Raw genomic sequence first — 13,765 nt, forward strand, 5'->3', positions numbered from 1 at the left:
GGGATCAATATATGACTAGGCAAGATATTGAAAATATTGTTGCTCAAGGGATAGCCAATGCTATTCCAACAATCGTTGCTGCTGTGAAAAATCCAATCGAACCGCAACATATCATTCCTAGTAAACGTATTTCTGAAGATAACTTCAGTAATAGTGTAAACGTGGGCAATAATCAGGTTAATCATGATAATGAATCCCAGCATACGCCGCTCCCTAAGAAACTGAAAGCTGCAACACCTGGTTGCACTTTCAAAGAATTCCTTGCTTGTAAACCCACTGAATTTGCAGGCAATGAAGGGGCAACTGCCTCACTGCGTTGGTTAGAGAAAACCGAAGCAGTAATTGCAATAAGTAAGTGTGCCAAAGATGATCAGGTCATGTACGCATCAAATCTTTTTAAGGAAGGAGCACTCGAATGGTGGAACACTGTGTTGCAAGCTAAAGGAAGAAATAAGGCTTATGCTATGACTTGGGAAGAATTTAAGAATCTTGTAGAAAGAAAATTCTGTCCTGAGTATGAGAAGGAACAAATGGCAAATAAGTTCCTAAATCATCGAATGATAGGTGTAGATTGTCGCGGTTATACTTCGACATTCTTTGAATATGCTAGAGTGGTACCAACACTGGCTTCGCCAGAACCGGTACTCATTTCTCGCTATATTTGGGGATTAATTAGCGAAATTTTCAATATCGTTAAAGTTGCGAGACCTCGCACTATTGACGATGCAGTAGAATTAGCTAACACCCTAACTGATGAACTGGAACGCACAAGAGATGAAGATAGGAAAAAGGAACTAGCTCAAAAAATTACCCAAGGATTTTGGGTGGGTAATAGTAGTAATTTCAAAAGAAGAGGAGCAGGGCAATCTTCAACTCTGCCATTCTGAAAAACTTGCAAAAAGAAACATTTCGGAAGATGTAATATAACTTGCAATTTTTGCAAAATTATAGGACATCGTGAAGAAAACTGCAGAAAGAAATCCATAATTTGTTACAATTGTGGAGAAGCCGAACATTTCAAAACAGAATGTCCTAAATTAGTCAAACCAGTAGACAACAAACCCAAGGAGACCGAAGGAGTTACTAAGAAGAATGTCAGGGCATTCCAGCTAACCACTCAAGAAGCAGAGCTCATTCCAGATGTGATAGCTGGTACATTCCTAGTTCACAACGTATACGCAAAAGTATTATTTGACTCGGGTGCAAATCAAAGTTTTATAAATACTTTATTCTGCCAAGCTCTTAAGTTACCATTAACGTACATTAGGCAGATTTTTACAGTCGAAACCGCAGATGGGAATTCAGTAAAAATCAATCAGGTTTTGCAAAAAGTAGAAATAGAACTTTCAGGTCATAAATTTGCTGCAAACCTATTACCTATGAAATTAGCTGAATTTGATGTTGTGTTAGGAATGGATTGGTTAATAGCCAACCATGCTCAAATCATTTGTGATAAAAACTCTATAGAAATTCAATCACCTACTGGAGAAGTAATCATGATTACGGGAGATAAACCGCGTAAACCCATGAAGTTCATATCAGTAATGAAAGTTGCTAATTATGAACGAAAACAAGGAATAGTATATATGATTTCAGTAATCATTAGTATTAAGGGTAAAGAACTTAAGGAAATTCCTGTAGTCTCAGAATACCCAGATATATTCCCAGAAGATTTACCTGGATTACCACCAGATAGGGAAGTAGAATTTAGGATTCATCTAATTCCAGGAACTACACCAATAGCCAAGGCACCTTATCGGTTAGCTCCTACCGAAATGTTAGAACTAAAGAAGCAATTAGATGAATTATTAAGTAAAGGATTCATACAACCTAGCTCATCCCCTTGGGGAGCTCCAGTGTTGTTTGTGAAAAAGAAAGATGGATCAATGAGAATGTGTATCGATTATAGAGAGCTAAATAAGGTTACAATTAAGAATCGATACCCATTACCTAGGATTGATGATCTTTTCGATCAATTACAAGGCGCTAGGTACTTTTCTAAGATAGATTTGCGCTCCAGATATCATCAATTAAAGGTTCAAGAAGAAGACATACCTAAAACTGCTTTTAGAACTAGGTATGGACATTATGAGTTTACAGTCATGCCCTTCGGGTTAACTAATGCACCTGCAACATTCATGGACATGATGAACAGGATCTGTATACCATATTTGGATAAATTTGTAATTGTTTTCATAGACGATATACTTATTTATTCAAAAAGTCGGGACGAACATTGTCAGCACTTGCATGCACTCTTAACTTTGTTAAGAAAAGAAAAGTTGTACGCCAAATTCTCGAAGTGTGAATTTTGGCTACAAGAAGTGCAATTCTTAGGACACGTGGTGAATCATGAAGGTATTCACGTAGATCCTGCTAAGATAGAAGCAATTATCAATTGGAAGGTTCCGCAAACCGCAATGGAAATTAGAAGTTTTATAGGTTTAGCTGGGTATTATAGACGGTTTATTAAGGATTTTTTCCAAGATAGCTGTACCATTAACTAAGCTAACCTGTAAAGCCATTAAGTTTGAATGGGGACCTAAATAAGAAGAAGCCTTTAGAATCTTGAAGCAGAAACTAACAAATGCTCCAATCTTAGCCTTACCAGAAGGAACTGAAGATTTTGAAGTATATTGTGATGCTTCAAAATTAGGATATGGATGTGTGCTTATGCAACGCAAAAAGGTGATTGCATATGCTTCAAGACAATTGAAAAAGCACGAAGAAAATTATACGACTCATGACTTAGAATTAGGAGCTATAATTTTTGCGCTTAAGATATGGAGACATTATCTGTATGGAAGTAAGTTTACTGTTTATACAGATCATAAAAGTTTAAGGTATATATTTGAGCAAAAAGAGTTAAATATGAGGCAAAGAAGATGGATGGAAATCCTGAGTGATTACGACTGTGATATTCAATATCACGAAGGAAAGGCAAACACAGTCGCAGATGCCTTAAGTCGTAAGTATCATGAGAAGCAAAAGCGAGTCCGTGCTCTTAGAATAAATCTACAAGTAGATTTAATGGAACAATTGAAGGAAATTCAGGAAACAGCAATCAAAGATGATGGTGAAGGAATGAAAGGTTACATAAAAGAATTGGAACAAGGAAATGATGGAATTTGGAAATTCCACAAAAGCAGAATTTGGGTACCTAAGCAGGGAAATTTAAGATCTAAGATTTTAGAGGAAGCTCATAAATCTAGGTATACTATATACCCAGGAAACAATAAGATGTACCAAGATTTAAGAAAGAATTTCTGGTGGATTGGAATGAAGAAGGATATAGCTAGATATGTTTCTAAATGTCTTACTTGTTCACAAGTTAAGGCAGAACATCAGAAACCTTCAGGTCTACTACAACAATTAGAGATGCCAGTATGGACGTGGGAACTTATAACAATGGATTTTGTTACTAAGTTACCCAAAACCAGAAAAGGTAATGATGCGATTTGGGTAATTGTGGATCGATTAACCAAATCTGCTCACTTTCTACCTATGAAAGAAACCTTTAGCATGGAAAGATTGGCAAAGTTGTATGTAGATAAGGTCGTATCTTTACATGGAGTTCCACTCTCCATTGTATCAGATAGAGATAGTCGGTTCACTTCCCATTTTTGGAAAAGTTTCCAAGAAGCAATGGGAACTCGACTAAACCTCAGTACTGCATATCATCCACAAACAGACGGGCAAAGTGAAAGGACGATCCAAACTCTAGAAGACATGCTCCGAGCATGTGTAATTGATTTTGGTGGTAATTGGGATAACCATTTACCCTTAATTGAATTCTCCTATAATAATAGTTATCACTCAAGCATCGAAGCTGCTCCATTCGAAGCACTGTATGGACGCAAGTGCAGAACTCCAGTTTGTTGGGCGAAAACAGGAGAAAGTCAATTATCAGGTCCAGAGATTGTACAAGAAACCACAGACAAGATAACTCGAATCAAGGAAAGACTGAAGACGGCTCGAGATCGCCAGAAAAGCTATGCAGACAATCGCCGTAAGCCACTAGAATTCCAGATAGGAGATAAAGTACTTTTGAAAGTCTCTCCTTGGAAAGGAGTAGTACAATTCGGTAAGAAAGGAAAACTAAGTCCAAGATACGTAGGACCATTTCCAGTAATCCAACGTATAGGACCAGTTGCTTATCGGTTACAACTACCAGAAGAGTTAGCTGGAGTACATGATGTATTTCATGTATCCAATCTCAAGAAATGTTTATCAGACGAATCCCTGGTAGTACCTCTTCAAGATATAGAGGTAAATGAAAAGCTGAAATTTGTAGAGAAACCACTGCAAATAGAAGACAAGAAAATCAAATTTCTCAAACACAAACGACTAGTGTTAGTCAAAGTCAAATGGGATTCAAAGAGAGGGCCAGAATACACTTCGGAGTTAGAATCAGAAATGAAGCGGAAATACCCTCATTTATTCCAGTAAATCTCGAGGACGAGATTTTTCTTAAGGTAGGGAGGATGTAACAACTCTCACTAAAAGTAATACTTAGAATGATAATTATCTATTAGGGAAACCCTAATTGAGATACCCAAGTGATCCTGTATTAACCCTAAAATTTTCAGAACAATCGGAATCAGGATCAGGGCCCCTAAAACTCAAGGGGGTTAAACCCTAGTGATAATTATCAACAAATTTCGTTGTCAAATTATAATTCAACTTTTCTGTCAAGTCAGCATAGCTAGTCCCGAACCTGGCTACCCTATAAATAGACTGCTTCCCTTACGGACCGTAAGGGAAATGGCATACGGTCCGTAAGCGTGTCCAAAAATCAGTATAAATAGCAGACATTGGCACTTGAATTCTGTGTTTGAAACGACGGAAATTCTTAGTCTGTACGTAGAGTTATAGCTGAAACAGTAAAATTAAACACACACAGTCACGAAGTGCTGCCACAAAACAGGGTAATAACTCGATCGCTATTACGATTCATTTTCCGACCGATCAATATATCCAATGGATGTTTAAGTGCCGCCCACATTAGGGTTATACTTTGCCATTCGTCGTTAATTCGATGGATGTTTAAGTATTGCACTTTGTCGTTCGTTGTGAGAATTTGATCTCGTGAGTTATCGTAAAATGCTGTATTGATTACTAACCCGGTTTTGTGTGCATTGTTATTTAAATTAGGTTAACAAGGCTAATCCATATTCTGTCCGTGTTAAATCTGCAATGTGAGTCATTCTCTTTTTATCAAATTATTTTCAAAAGCATGTTTTCAAAAGTTACAGCCAGTATGTGGGGTTTTGTATACATTACTACTGTTGTTATCACTTTAGGTGGGCGAACCTAAAATTTGTGATATTCATCACTATTGGGGCAGCCAATAGTGGTATGACCATAGTCACAGATCCGGTCGAGTGACAAATACTGTGGGTAGTTGGTAGATATCAGAAACATTGTAATCTCTCTTAATACTGTAAATTATAATAAACGAGTCATTTTAAATAGGATGATTCACTCAGTATTTCCCGCTGACAAAACCTTTTTCATACATGTTTCAGGTGATCTATTGTAATTCAGGAAAAGTGTTGGGGAGCATTTCAAGCTTAAGAAAGTGGCTCATTATAAAATAAAGAAATATGTTTTGTAAAAATAAAGATTTCTTAGTGAAATCATGTCATTGTAAATTACCGGGTTTATATCCCGAGTTGTGAAATAAAATAATCAGGAAAAGTTTTTAGCTTTAAAAAGATCCTGATGATAAACTTCCGCTGCTAAAATCAATTAAATAGATATCACGGGATTTCTGTCCCGCGGCTCCTGAAACGGGTCAAACCGGGTCGGGGCCGTGACATCTGTTCTCAGCTGCCTCTAACAAAGAGACAGAACCTTGGCACAGAAGACTGGGGCACACAAATCTTAAGACAATAACAGAAATTTTAAAAAATGGTTTGGTGAGAGGCCTACCACAAAAATTGTTTTCATGTCCTGAACATTGCATTTCCTGTTTAAAAAGAAAACAGCATAAAAGTTCTTACAAGTCCATTGAAGAGTCCAAAACAACCCAGTGTTTGCAAATGCTACACATGGATTTGTTTGGCCCAGTTCAAGTCATGAGCCTCAAAAAGAAAAGATATTGTTTGGTTATAGTTGATGACTTTTCTAGGTTTACATGGACTTTCTTTTTGCACTTTAAAGATGAAACTGCAGGCATTTTGCAAGACTTTGTGACACAGGTTGAAAAGCAATTTGATCTTCCAGTAAAAAGCTTTAGGAGTGACAATGGCACAGAATTTAAAAATAAGGAGTTGGATGCCTTCTGTGTGAAGAAAGGGATTGTAAGGCAGTACAGCATCTCTAGAACACCAGAGCAAAATGGGGTTGTTGAAAGAAAGAACAGAACTTTGATTGAGGCTGCCAAAACCATGCTTGCAGATTCAGGTTTGCCATTAACTTTCTAGGCAGAGGCAGTAAACACTGCTTGCTATGTCCAGAACAGAGTTTTAATAAACCCCAGGCACAAAAAGACTGCCTATGAAATTCTGTATAAAATCAAACCACTGATCTCATACTTCAAGGTGTTTGGCTGGCCATGCTTTATTTTGAACTTAAAAGATTCCATTTCAAAATTTGCAGCCAAAATTGATTGTGGTTATTTTCTGGGATACTCAACCACTGCCAAGGCCTACAAAGTGTTCAATGCACGGACCAAGGTAGTGGAGGAGACTTTGGATGTAAAGTTCAATGAACTTTCATCAATGAAAATCCCAGCAAATCCTGCCGATCTGTTTGATCTTGAAAAATTCACTTTTGAAAATACTGCTATCAAGACTAACAGTGCAGGTCCATCAGAGGATACATCACCAGACTATGGGTATGAAATCATCATCCCTCAAAGGTCTGCCACAAAGGGAAAAGCACCAGTTGTTCAAAACAGCTGCCAAAGCTCAACCACTGCTACCTCAACAGTTGTTGACCAAAGTAGCCCATCTACCACTGCTTCCACATCCTCAAACACTGCTGACAAAAGTCCTCAAACTATGGATAAAAGTCAGCAGTGGTCCACTTCATTACCACCCATTCCACCACCTTTTGAAGCCACTGCTGGGTCATCAAAGTCACCAGCAGTGGTTAGCTCAGATGATACACATTTGCAGCCTTCACCAACAAATGCCATCATACCATACCAAGGAGATTTAATCTTCTTGAGATCTCATCCACCTGATCAAATCATTGGCAACATCAATGAAAGGGTGCTCACAAGAAGCCAAACCCAAAACATTTGTCTTTTTGCTGGATTTCTATCACTCCATCAGCCAGTCAAGTACCAAGAGGCACTAAAAGACAACAGTTGGGTAGAAGCCATGCAAGAGGAGCTCCAACAGTTTAAAAAACAACAAGTATGGGAGCTTGTACCACTGCCAAAAGAGGTTAGTCCCATTGGCACAAAGTGGGTCTTTAAGAACAAAACAGATGAAAGGGGCATTGTTGTCAAGAACAAAGCCAGGCTTGTGGTTCAAGGTTACAGACATGAAGAGGGGATTGATTATGATGAAACATTCGCCCCTGTTGCAAGATTGGAAGCTATCAGACTGTTCCTGGCCTTTGCTGTCAACCACAACATGAAGGTGTTTCAGATGGATATCAAAAGTGCTTTCCTCTATGGTACATTGCAAGAAGAGGTGTATATATGTCAACCTCCAGGCTTTGAGGATCCATTTTATCCTGATCATGTCTACAGGCTAAACAAAGCCTTGTATGGCCTGAAACAAGCACCAAGGGCCTGGTATGAAACTCTTTCCAACTTTCTACTCTCAAATGGTTTCAAAAGAGGTACCATTGATAAAACACTGTTTCTTAAATGGAGAGGGAAAGATTTAATGATTGTCCAAATTTATGTGGATGACATTATTTTTGGAAGCACATGTACCAAAATGTGTGAAGAGTTTAGAGAACTCATGACAGCTGAGTTTGAAATGAGTGCAATGGGTGAGCTGCAATGCTTTCTTGGTCTCCAAGTACAGCAATTGCAAAATGGAACCTTCATTCATCAAAGCAAATATGCTAAAGAACTTTTAACCAAATTTGATATGAATGATTGTAAACCATGCAGCACACCCATAGCCACAAATAAGCTGGTCATGTCTGATGAAAAGGATGAGCTGATTGACCAAACACTTTATAGAAGCATGATTGGGTCTTTATTGTACCTAACTGCATCTAGACCAGACATCATGTTTGCAACATGTGTCTGTGCAAGAAGTCAATCAGCTCCCAGAAAATCAAATCTCATTGCTGTAAAAAGGATTCTCAGATACATAAAAGGTGCTCCCACACTTGGTATCTGGTATCCAGCTAATGGGAATATCAAGCTTTCAGGTTTTTCAGACAGTGACTTTGCTGGATGTCATACCACAAGGAAGTCCACTTCAGGAGGGTGTCAGTTTCTAGGTGATTGCTTAGTCTCTTGGCAAAGCAAAAAACAAGCAACAGTTTCAACATCCACTGCAGAGGCTGAATACATTGCTGCTGCAAGCTGTATAGCCCAACTCCTGTGGCTTCAAAATCAGTTACTGGATTTTGGTATCACTGTCTTAAAGACACCACTCATGTTGGACAGCCAGGCAGCAGAAAATATCATCAAAAATCCAGTTTCCCATTCTACCACAAAACACATCGACATCAGGCATCACTTTGTGAGGGATTGCTATGAAAAAGGTTTGATTTCTCTGCATCATGTCCCAACTAAAGACCAGCTGGCAGATGTGTTCACAAAAGCACTTGATACAGCCACTTTTGAAAGCTTGGTCTCTAGGATTGGGATGCTAAACATGGAATAACAAGCAACATCTTGTTTTTCTATGAATAAAAACAACAAAATGTTTTCAGAAAATCAAAAATCCATCCTTAAAAATAGCTAAAAATGAAAATTTCATTAAAATCCTTAAAAGTCTGCCATAACCACTGATTGTTCAAAAGTCTGCTCTACTTCAAAAAGCCTGCCCACTGCTGAAAGGCAACCTCTGTTCTTTCATTTCTTGATAACCTCTGTTGTTCAAAAGCAGTGTCTTATCCACTGATATGCTATCCACTGATAGTGAAAATCATCCACTGCCCCCTTTCCACTGCTTTCATCAGTTGCTTTCATCAAAAGTACTGTCCTTCACTTTCACTAGTGGTTGTCACGTGGGCAGTACATAGCAGTCAGACCTTTTGTAACGGCTGCCACGTCAGCATTCATTCTCTTTCTTATAAAATTCCCCACTCACCACCAAAACAGGGTTTTACTGTCGAATTGAATTCTTAAAAATTCTCTTCTCAAAGCAGTTTTTCTTCTCATCTCTCACAAATTCCTTCGATCATTTGTTTCAAAAATGACAAAATCGAAGTCCTCTGCAAAACCCACATCAAAATCATCGAAAACAACCTCTCAAAAGGCAACCTCCACTGAAATTCCATTCAAAAAATCTCACAATCTCCTGGGTCTTCTCACAAAACTAGGAACCACAGATGTTTTCGATTCCATTATTACCATCATGGCAAAATCAAAGTACAAAACTTTGCTCACCGCCGATGCACCAATCTATTTGGCGACCCAAAGGGAGTTTTGGAAAAATGCAACCCTTGAAAAACAAGGAGACATTGCAACTGCCATTCATTCTTCTATAAAGGGTAAAACTGTCCAAATCACGCAACAATCCATCTCCGAAGTCTTTCAACTCGATGATCAGGCAGGTAAAACTTTCTTCACTAAAAACGAGTTGCACATTGACTTCATTGAAAGAGGGTATGAAACCACCATGATGAAGAAACTGACCTTAGAAAAAGGTTATTTTCCTCCTGCACCCAGATTCCTATTTCATACCCTCCTACTATGTGTTTCAAACAAAACCACTTCTTTTAATGAGATCCCTATAAAGATTCAAAATCTGGGATATGCAATTCTTCAAGAAGAAAATTATAACTATTCTCGGGAAATCTTTAAAGATTTGGTTAATAATGTTGAAACCAAATCATTCTTACTATTTCCAAGCTTTTTAAGTTACTATTTTGAAAAGAAATTCAGTAAGGATGATTTAGCTTTAATAAACCAAGGTGAAATAACTGTAATAAACTGCCTAACATCTGAAACTTTTTCACGAATGTTAGCACCTTGCAAAACACAAGCAGGGGTACCTGAGCAGAATTTAGCAGCTACCACTACTCCTCAGGTATCTGCTGCTGAGCCTACTGCTCTAGGTGATCAAAGCAACAGACCAACTGTTTTGAAACCCACACCTACAAAACCCAAAAGGCTTTACAAAAATAAAAATCAAAAACCCCCCAAACCAATCAAAACGGCAACTCTGGAGGATGAGATACCAGAGTTAATGCCTGTGACAACACAAATGTCACAAGAAACCACTGCTGCTTCTTCCTCACAACAGTTGGTACAAATATCTCAACCCATAACCATAACTCCTCCTACTTCTTCACAAAAAGAACAGGTTGTACACAAAGGGCCACCACATTATGATGCTCTGGATACACTCGTTTCCATCATCCATAGCTCAATGCCCGGAGCAAATCCGCTTTCTACACCCACCATCACATCCTCAATTCCACCAAAAACACAACTACTGTTGGATGCAATTGATTTGAACCAGACATTACTCAGTCCTTCTCAATCACCTGTCAATGAGAATATGCCTCAACAAATGACTGAGCCTGCTGTATCATTCGTTGCTAACCCACCAACAAAACCTGAGGAGGTTACACCCATTGAGTTACAAGTAACTCTTTGTGGTATTCCAAGTGAAGCAGCTACTACAACTGTTGAACCCACTGGTTTACAGTTGGACAGTGGTTACATCAATAAGACTTCCTTGGAGGCAATTCCTTTTATAGCACCTCTGCCAACCACCAGTGGATTTATTTATCCTACTGGCAACATCAAAAGGTTGTCAAGTGTTGAAGGAAGAAGACCCCAGTACCAAGAAAAAGGGGCATCAGTGGTTAATGTTTGGAGTAAACTCCCTACTTCAACCACTGATAAAACCACTGTTAGTGGGAAATCAGATGATCCCATTAAATTGGGTGATGATTTAAAGTACCAGAAATTGACGGCTCGTGTTGAAAAACTTGATAACTCTGTTGCAGAGCTCAAAGATATGCTCCAACAGTTGTTACAGGTACAAAAGGTACAATCCACTGCTGTTCAACCTCAAGCACCTACTCTCCACAGGCACCTGCTACAAATGAGCTCTGGAATCTATTCCAACCTTTTCTCCATCATCAAGCACAAATAGCAGATCAGCAACATGAAAAACATGTTCAAGAGCTGAGAAATGCTATGGAGTCTAGGTTCAAAGACACTCAGGCTGATCTAAAGGCTCTCAAAACTCAGATCCTGCACAACTCTGGCACTGCTCCTCCACCAGTGTTCTTCATTGATCAACTCCCCGAAGATAATGCCAAAAAGGGGGAGAAAATTCAGGAGTGGAGAAGGAAAGGAATAACAGATGGTCTCTACCTTGCACCAGAAAATTCAAATATGACCAAACAGATTCCTTTGCCAGATGGGAGTAAGAAAATTGATGTGACCATAAATGCACTTGCAGAAGCACTTGCATGTGTGAAAAGGGATTGAGAGGTCAAAAAGAAAGCCAGGGTGGTTTATCCGGATCAGGGTACTTCAGGGTCAAGAGATGATGAAAATCTTATTGATGAAAAGAAGAAGCCTACAAGAAGAGTAAGGCTACCCAAATCCATTCTAGTCAGACGTTCAAAGTCTGCTAAAAAACCACCACCTAAAACAGCTGTTGTAACCCCTGTTGTATCAGCTGCTGCTAGTACTTCAGTAGTTTCAACATCTGCTCCCACTTCAACACACACCACCTCAACACACACTACATCCACTGCTTTACCACCATCACCACCAAAATAAAAATCTCCTCCTGTCAAAAGGCAGAAGACAGCAGTTGTTATAACTTCTGCTGTAAAGACAACAGGGGTTGGAACACCAGTTGTTTCAACAACTGTTAGTCTATCACAAACCACTGCCACTACAACCACCTCTCCATCCAAAACATCATCAGTCCCTCCTCAAATAAAGAGGAGAAGGCTAATTCCTAAAGATGATGTCACTACACCATCCCAAACATCTTCAAAACCTTTAGCTCTTGCCAGTATACCAAAACCAGTCCCACTCTCTTCTGTTCCAATGCACAAGCCCTTACTTCCTGCAGGTGTTCAATTTCCTCTTGAACTAGAAGCTGTTAGAGAAGAAATAAAATCCTTTTATATTGAGGATGACCCTGCCAAAAGGAGTTTGCCTTTAATCAAAGGATATCCCTGGCCCAAAAATATTGATGAATACTTGAAGATAAAGGCCAAGCAAGCAGAGGATATCTCGAAAAGAAACACACAAGGGAAATCTAACAAAGAAGTTTCAAGATACTATCAATATCTGCTAACACAAGTCAGTTCCTTAGAACGTTTTGCAAAGAATGTCAGTCAACAAATTTCAGAAAGAGCAGCTGAAACCTTGAAGAAAGACTACATTGAAAGCATTATGTTTCACAAAAGATACAAAGGAGAGAGACACATGTACAAAGAGTGGACTGTTCCTGAGCTTGAAGTTGAAGCTGCAAGAATTCAAGACATGATAAAAGGGAAAGTCACTCACACTCCTCCTGATTGGGCAAAGTTCAGAAAGAATGTACCTGATAAGCAAATGGAACTGAAGAGAATGAAAGAAGAACTGGTTGTTGCTGATTTTGGTACAAAAAGACAAATTGCTAGATGGAAAGAAGATGTGGTCAGGTCAACCTACAAAAGGTTGGAGGAATTAAGAAAGAAAGATCCAAAAATTCCTCAAAAACCTGACTATCCTGAAGCAGAGGTTTCAAAAAGACCATCAAAGCTGTAAATCAGGAGAGCCACTGCTCCAACTGGTAATGCCATCTACAAAAGAAGGAAACAAAGCCAGTTAGGAGCTGAAACTGTTCAAGAAATTCTTACTGGAAATGCTGTTGTAAAAGAAGGCTTGTTAAGAAAGTTAAAAGAAGAACTTGAACAGGAAAACTCTGCTACCACTGCTCAGCCAGTGATGAACAGGCCAGCCTCACCAAATACTTCTGCAAATAAGCATCTCCCAAGAAACCCACCAGGCTTAAAAATACAAAAGTGGGAAACTGACAAACAGACCTGCGTATTGACTTTGCTCAGGTCTGGTGGAGAAGTGGAGAAAATATCAAGGGAACAAGCTCTTGGCCTGAGTCTTGAAGATTTGCAGGATCTCCTTGATCTTCCACTTAGCAGGGATGATGAAGATACAGATGCCCTTGACTTTGAATTACAATTTAAAGGTCAGATAAGGGAGCTGTTAATGAGGCAATAAAATGTCCACAAATAATGAAGGGTTTTGGCATTATCTGTTCCAGGGGGAGATTTTGGGACTGAACCCTATCAGAGGAACAGATAATTAAAGCCAAAACTGGATCAGAGCAGTGGATCCTGAATAAGCAGATGTTGATATACAAATCTCTCCCCTTGAAAGTGATTACAACTACTGATAACATCCTATCTGCTGATCTTGCTAAACTGCTGACCCATAACTGCTGCTCAACTAAAGATCTGATGGAAGACTAAAGTCCTGCTGATTCAATCTACTGCCTTGAGTCAAGCACTGCTGATCCGGACAAGTGCTGCTGGGTTCACAGCAGTAGAAGGTTGCAGCAGTTGTTCTAAAGTCTGTTTTGTATTAGAATGTATTAGCAGTAGTTAACACAAGCAGTGTCTGTATAGATCAGAGGTT

General features: G+C 39.0%; 1 protein-coding gene across 2 annotated transcripts in view; it reads right to left on the minus strand.

Annotated features, from left to right (window-relative positions):
• The window catches only part of LOC110930769 (GDSL esterase/lipase At1g31550), a 30,659-nt gene that overhangs the window by 13,082 nt on the left and 3,812 nt on the right, over positions 1–13,765 (minus strand). The gene's annotated exons all lie outside the window — the stretch shown is intronic.

Source organism: Helianthus annuus, chromosome 17 (assembly GCF_002127325.2).
Source record: "Helianthus annuus cultivar XRQ/B chromosome 17, HanXRQr2.0-SUNRISE, whole genome shotgun sequence".
NCBI classification, from domain to species: domain Eukaryota; kingdom Viridiplantae; phylum Streptophyta; class Magnoliopsida; order Asterales; family Asteraceae; genus Helianthus; species Helianthus annuus.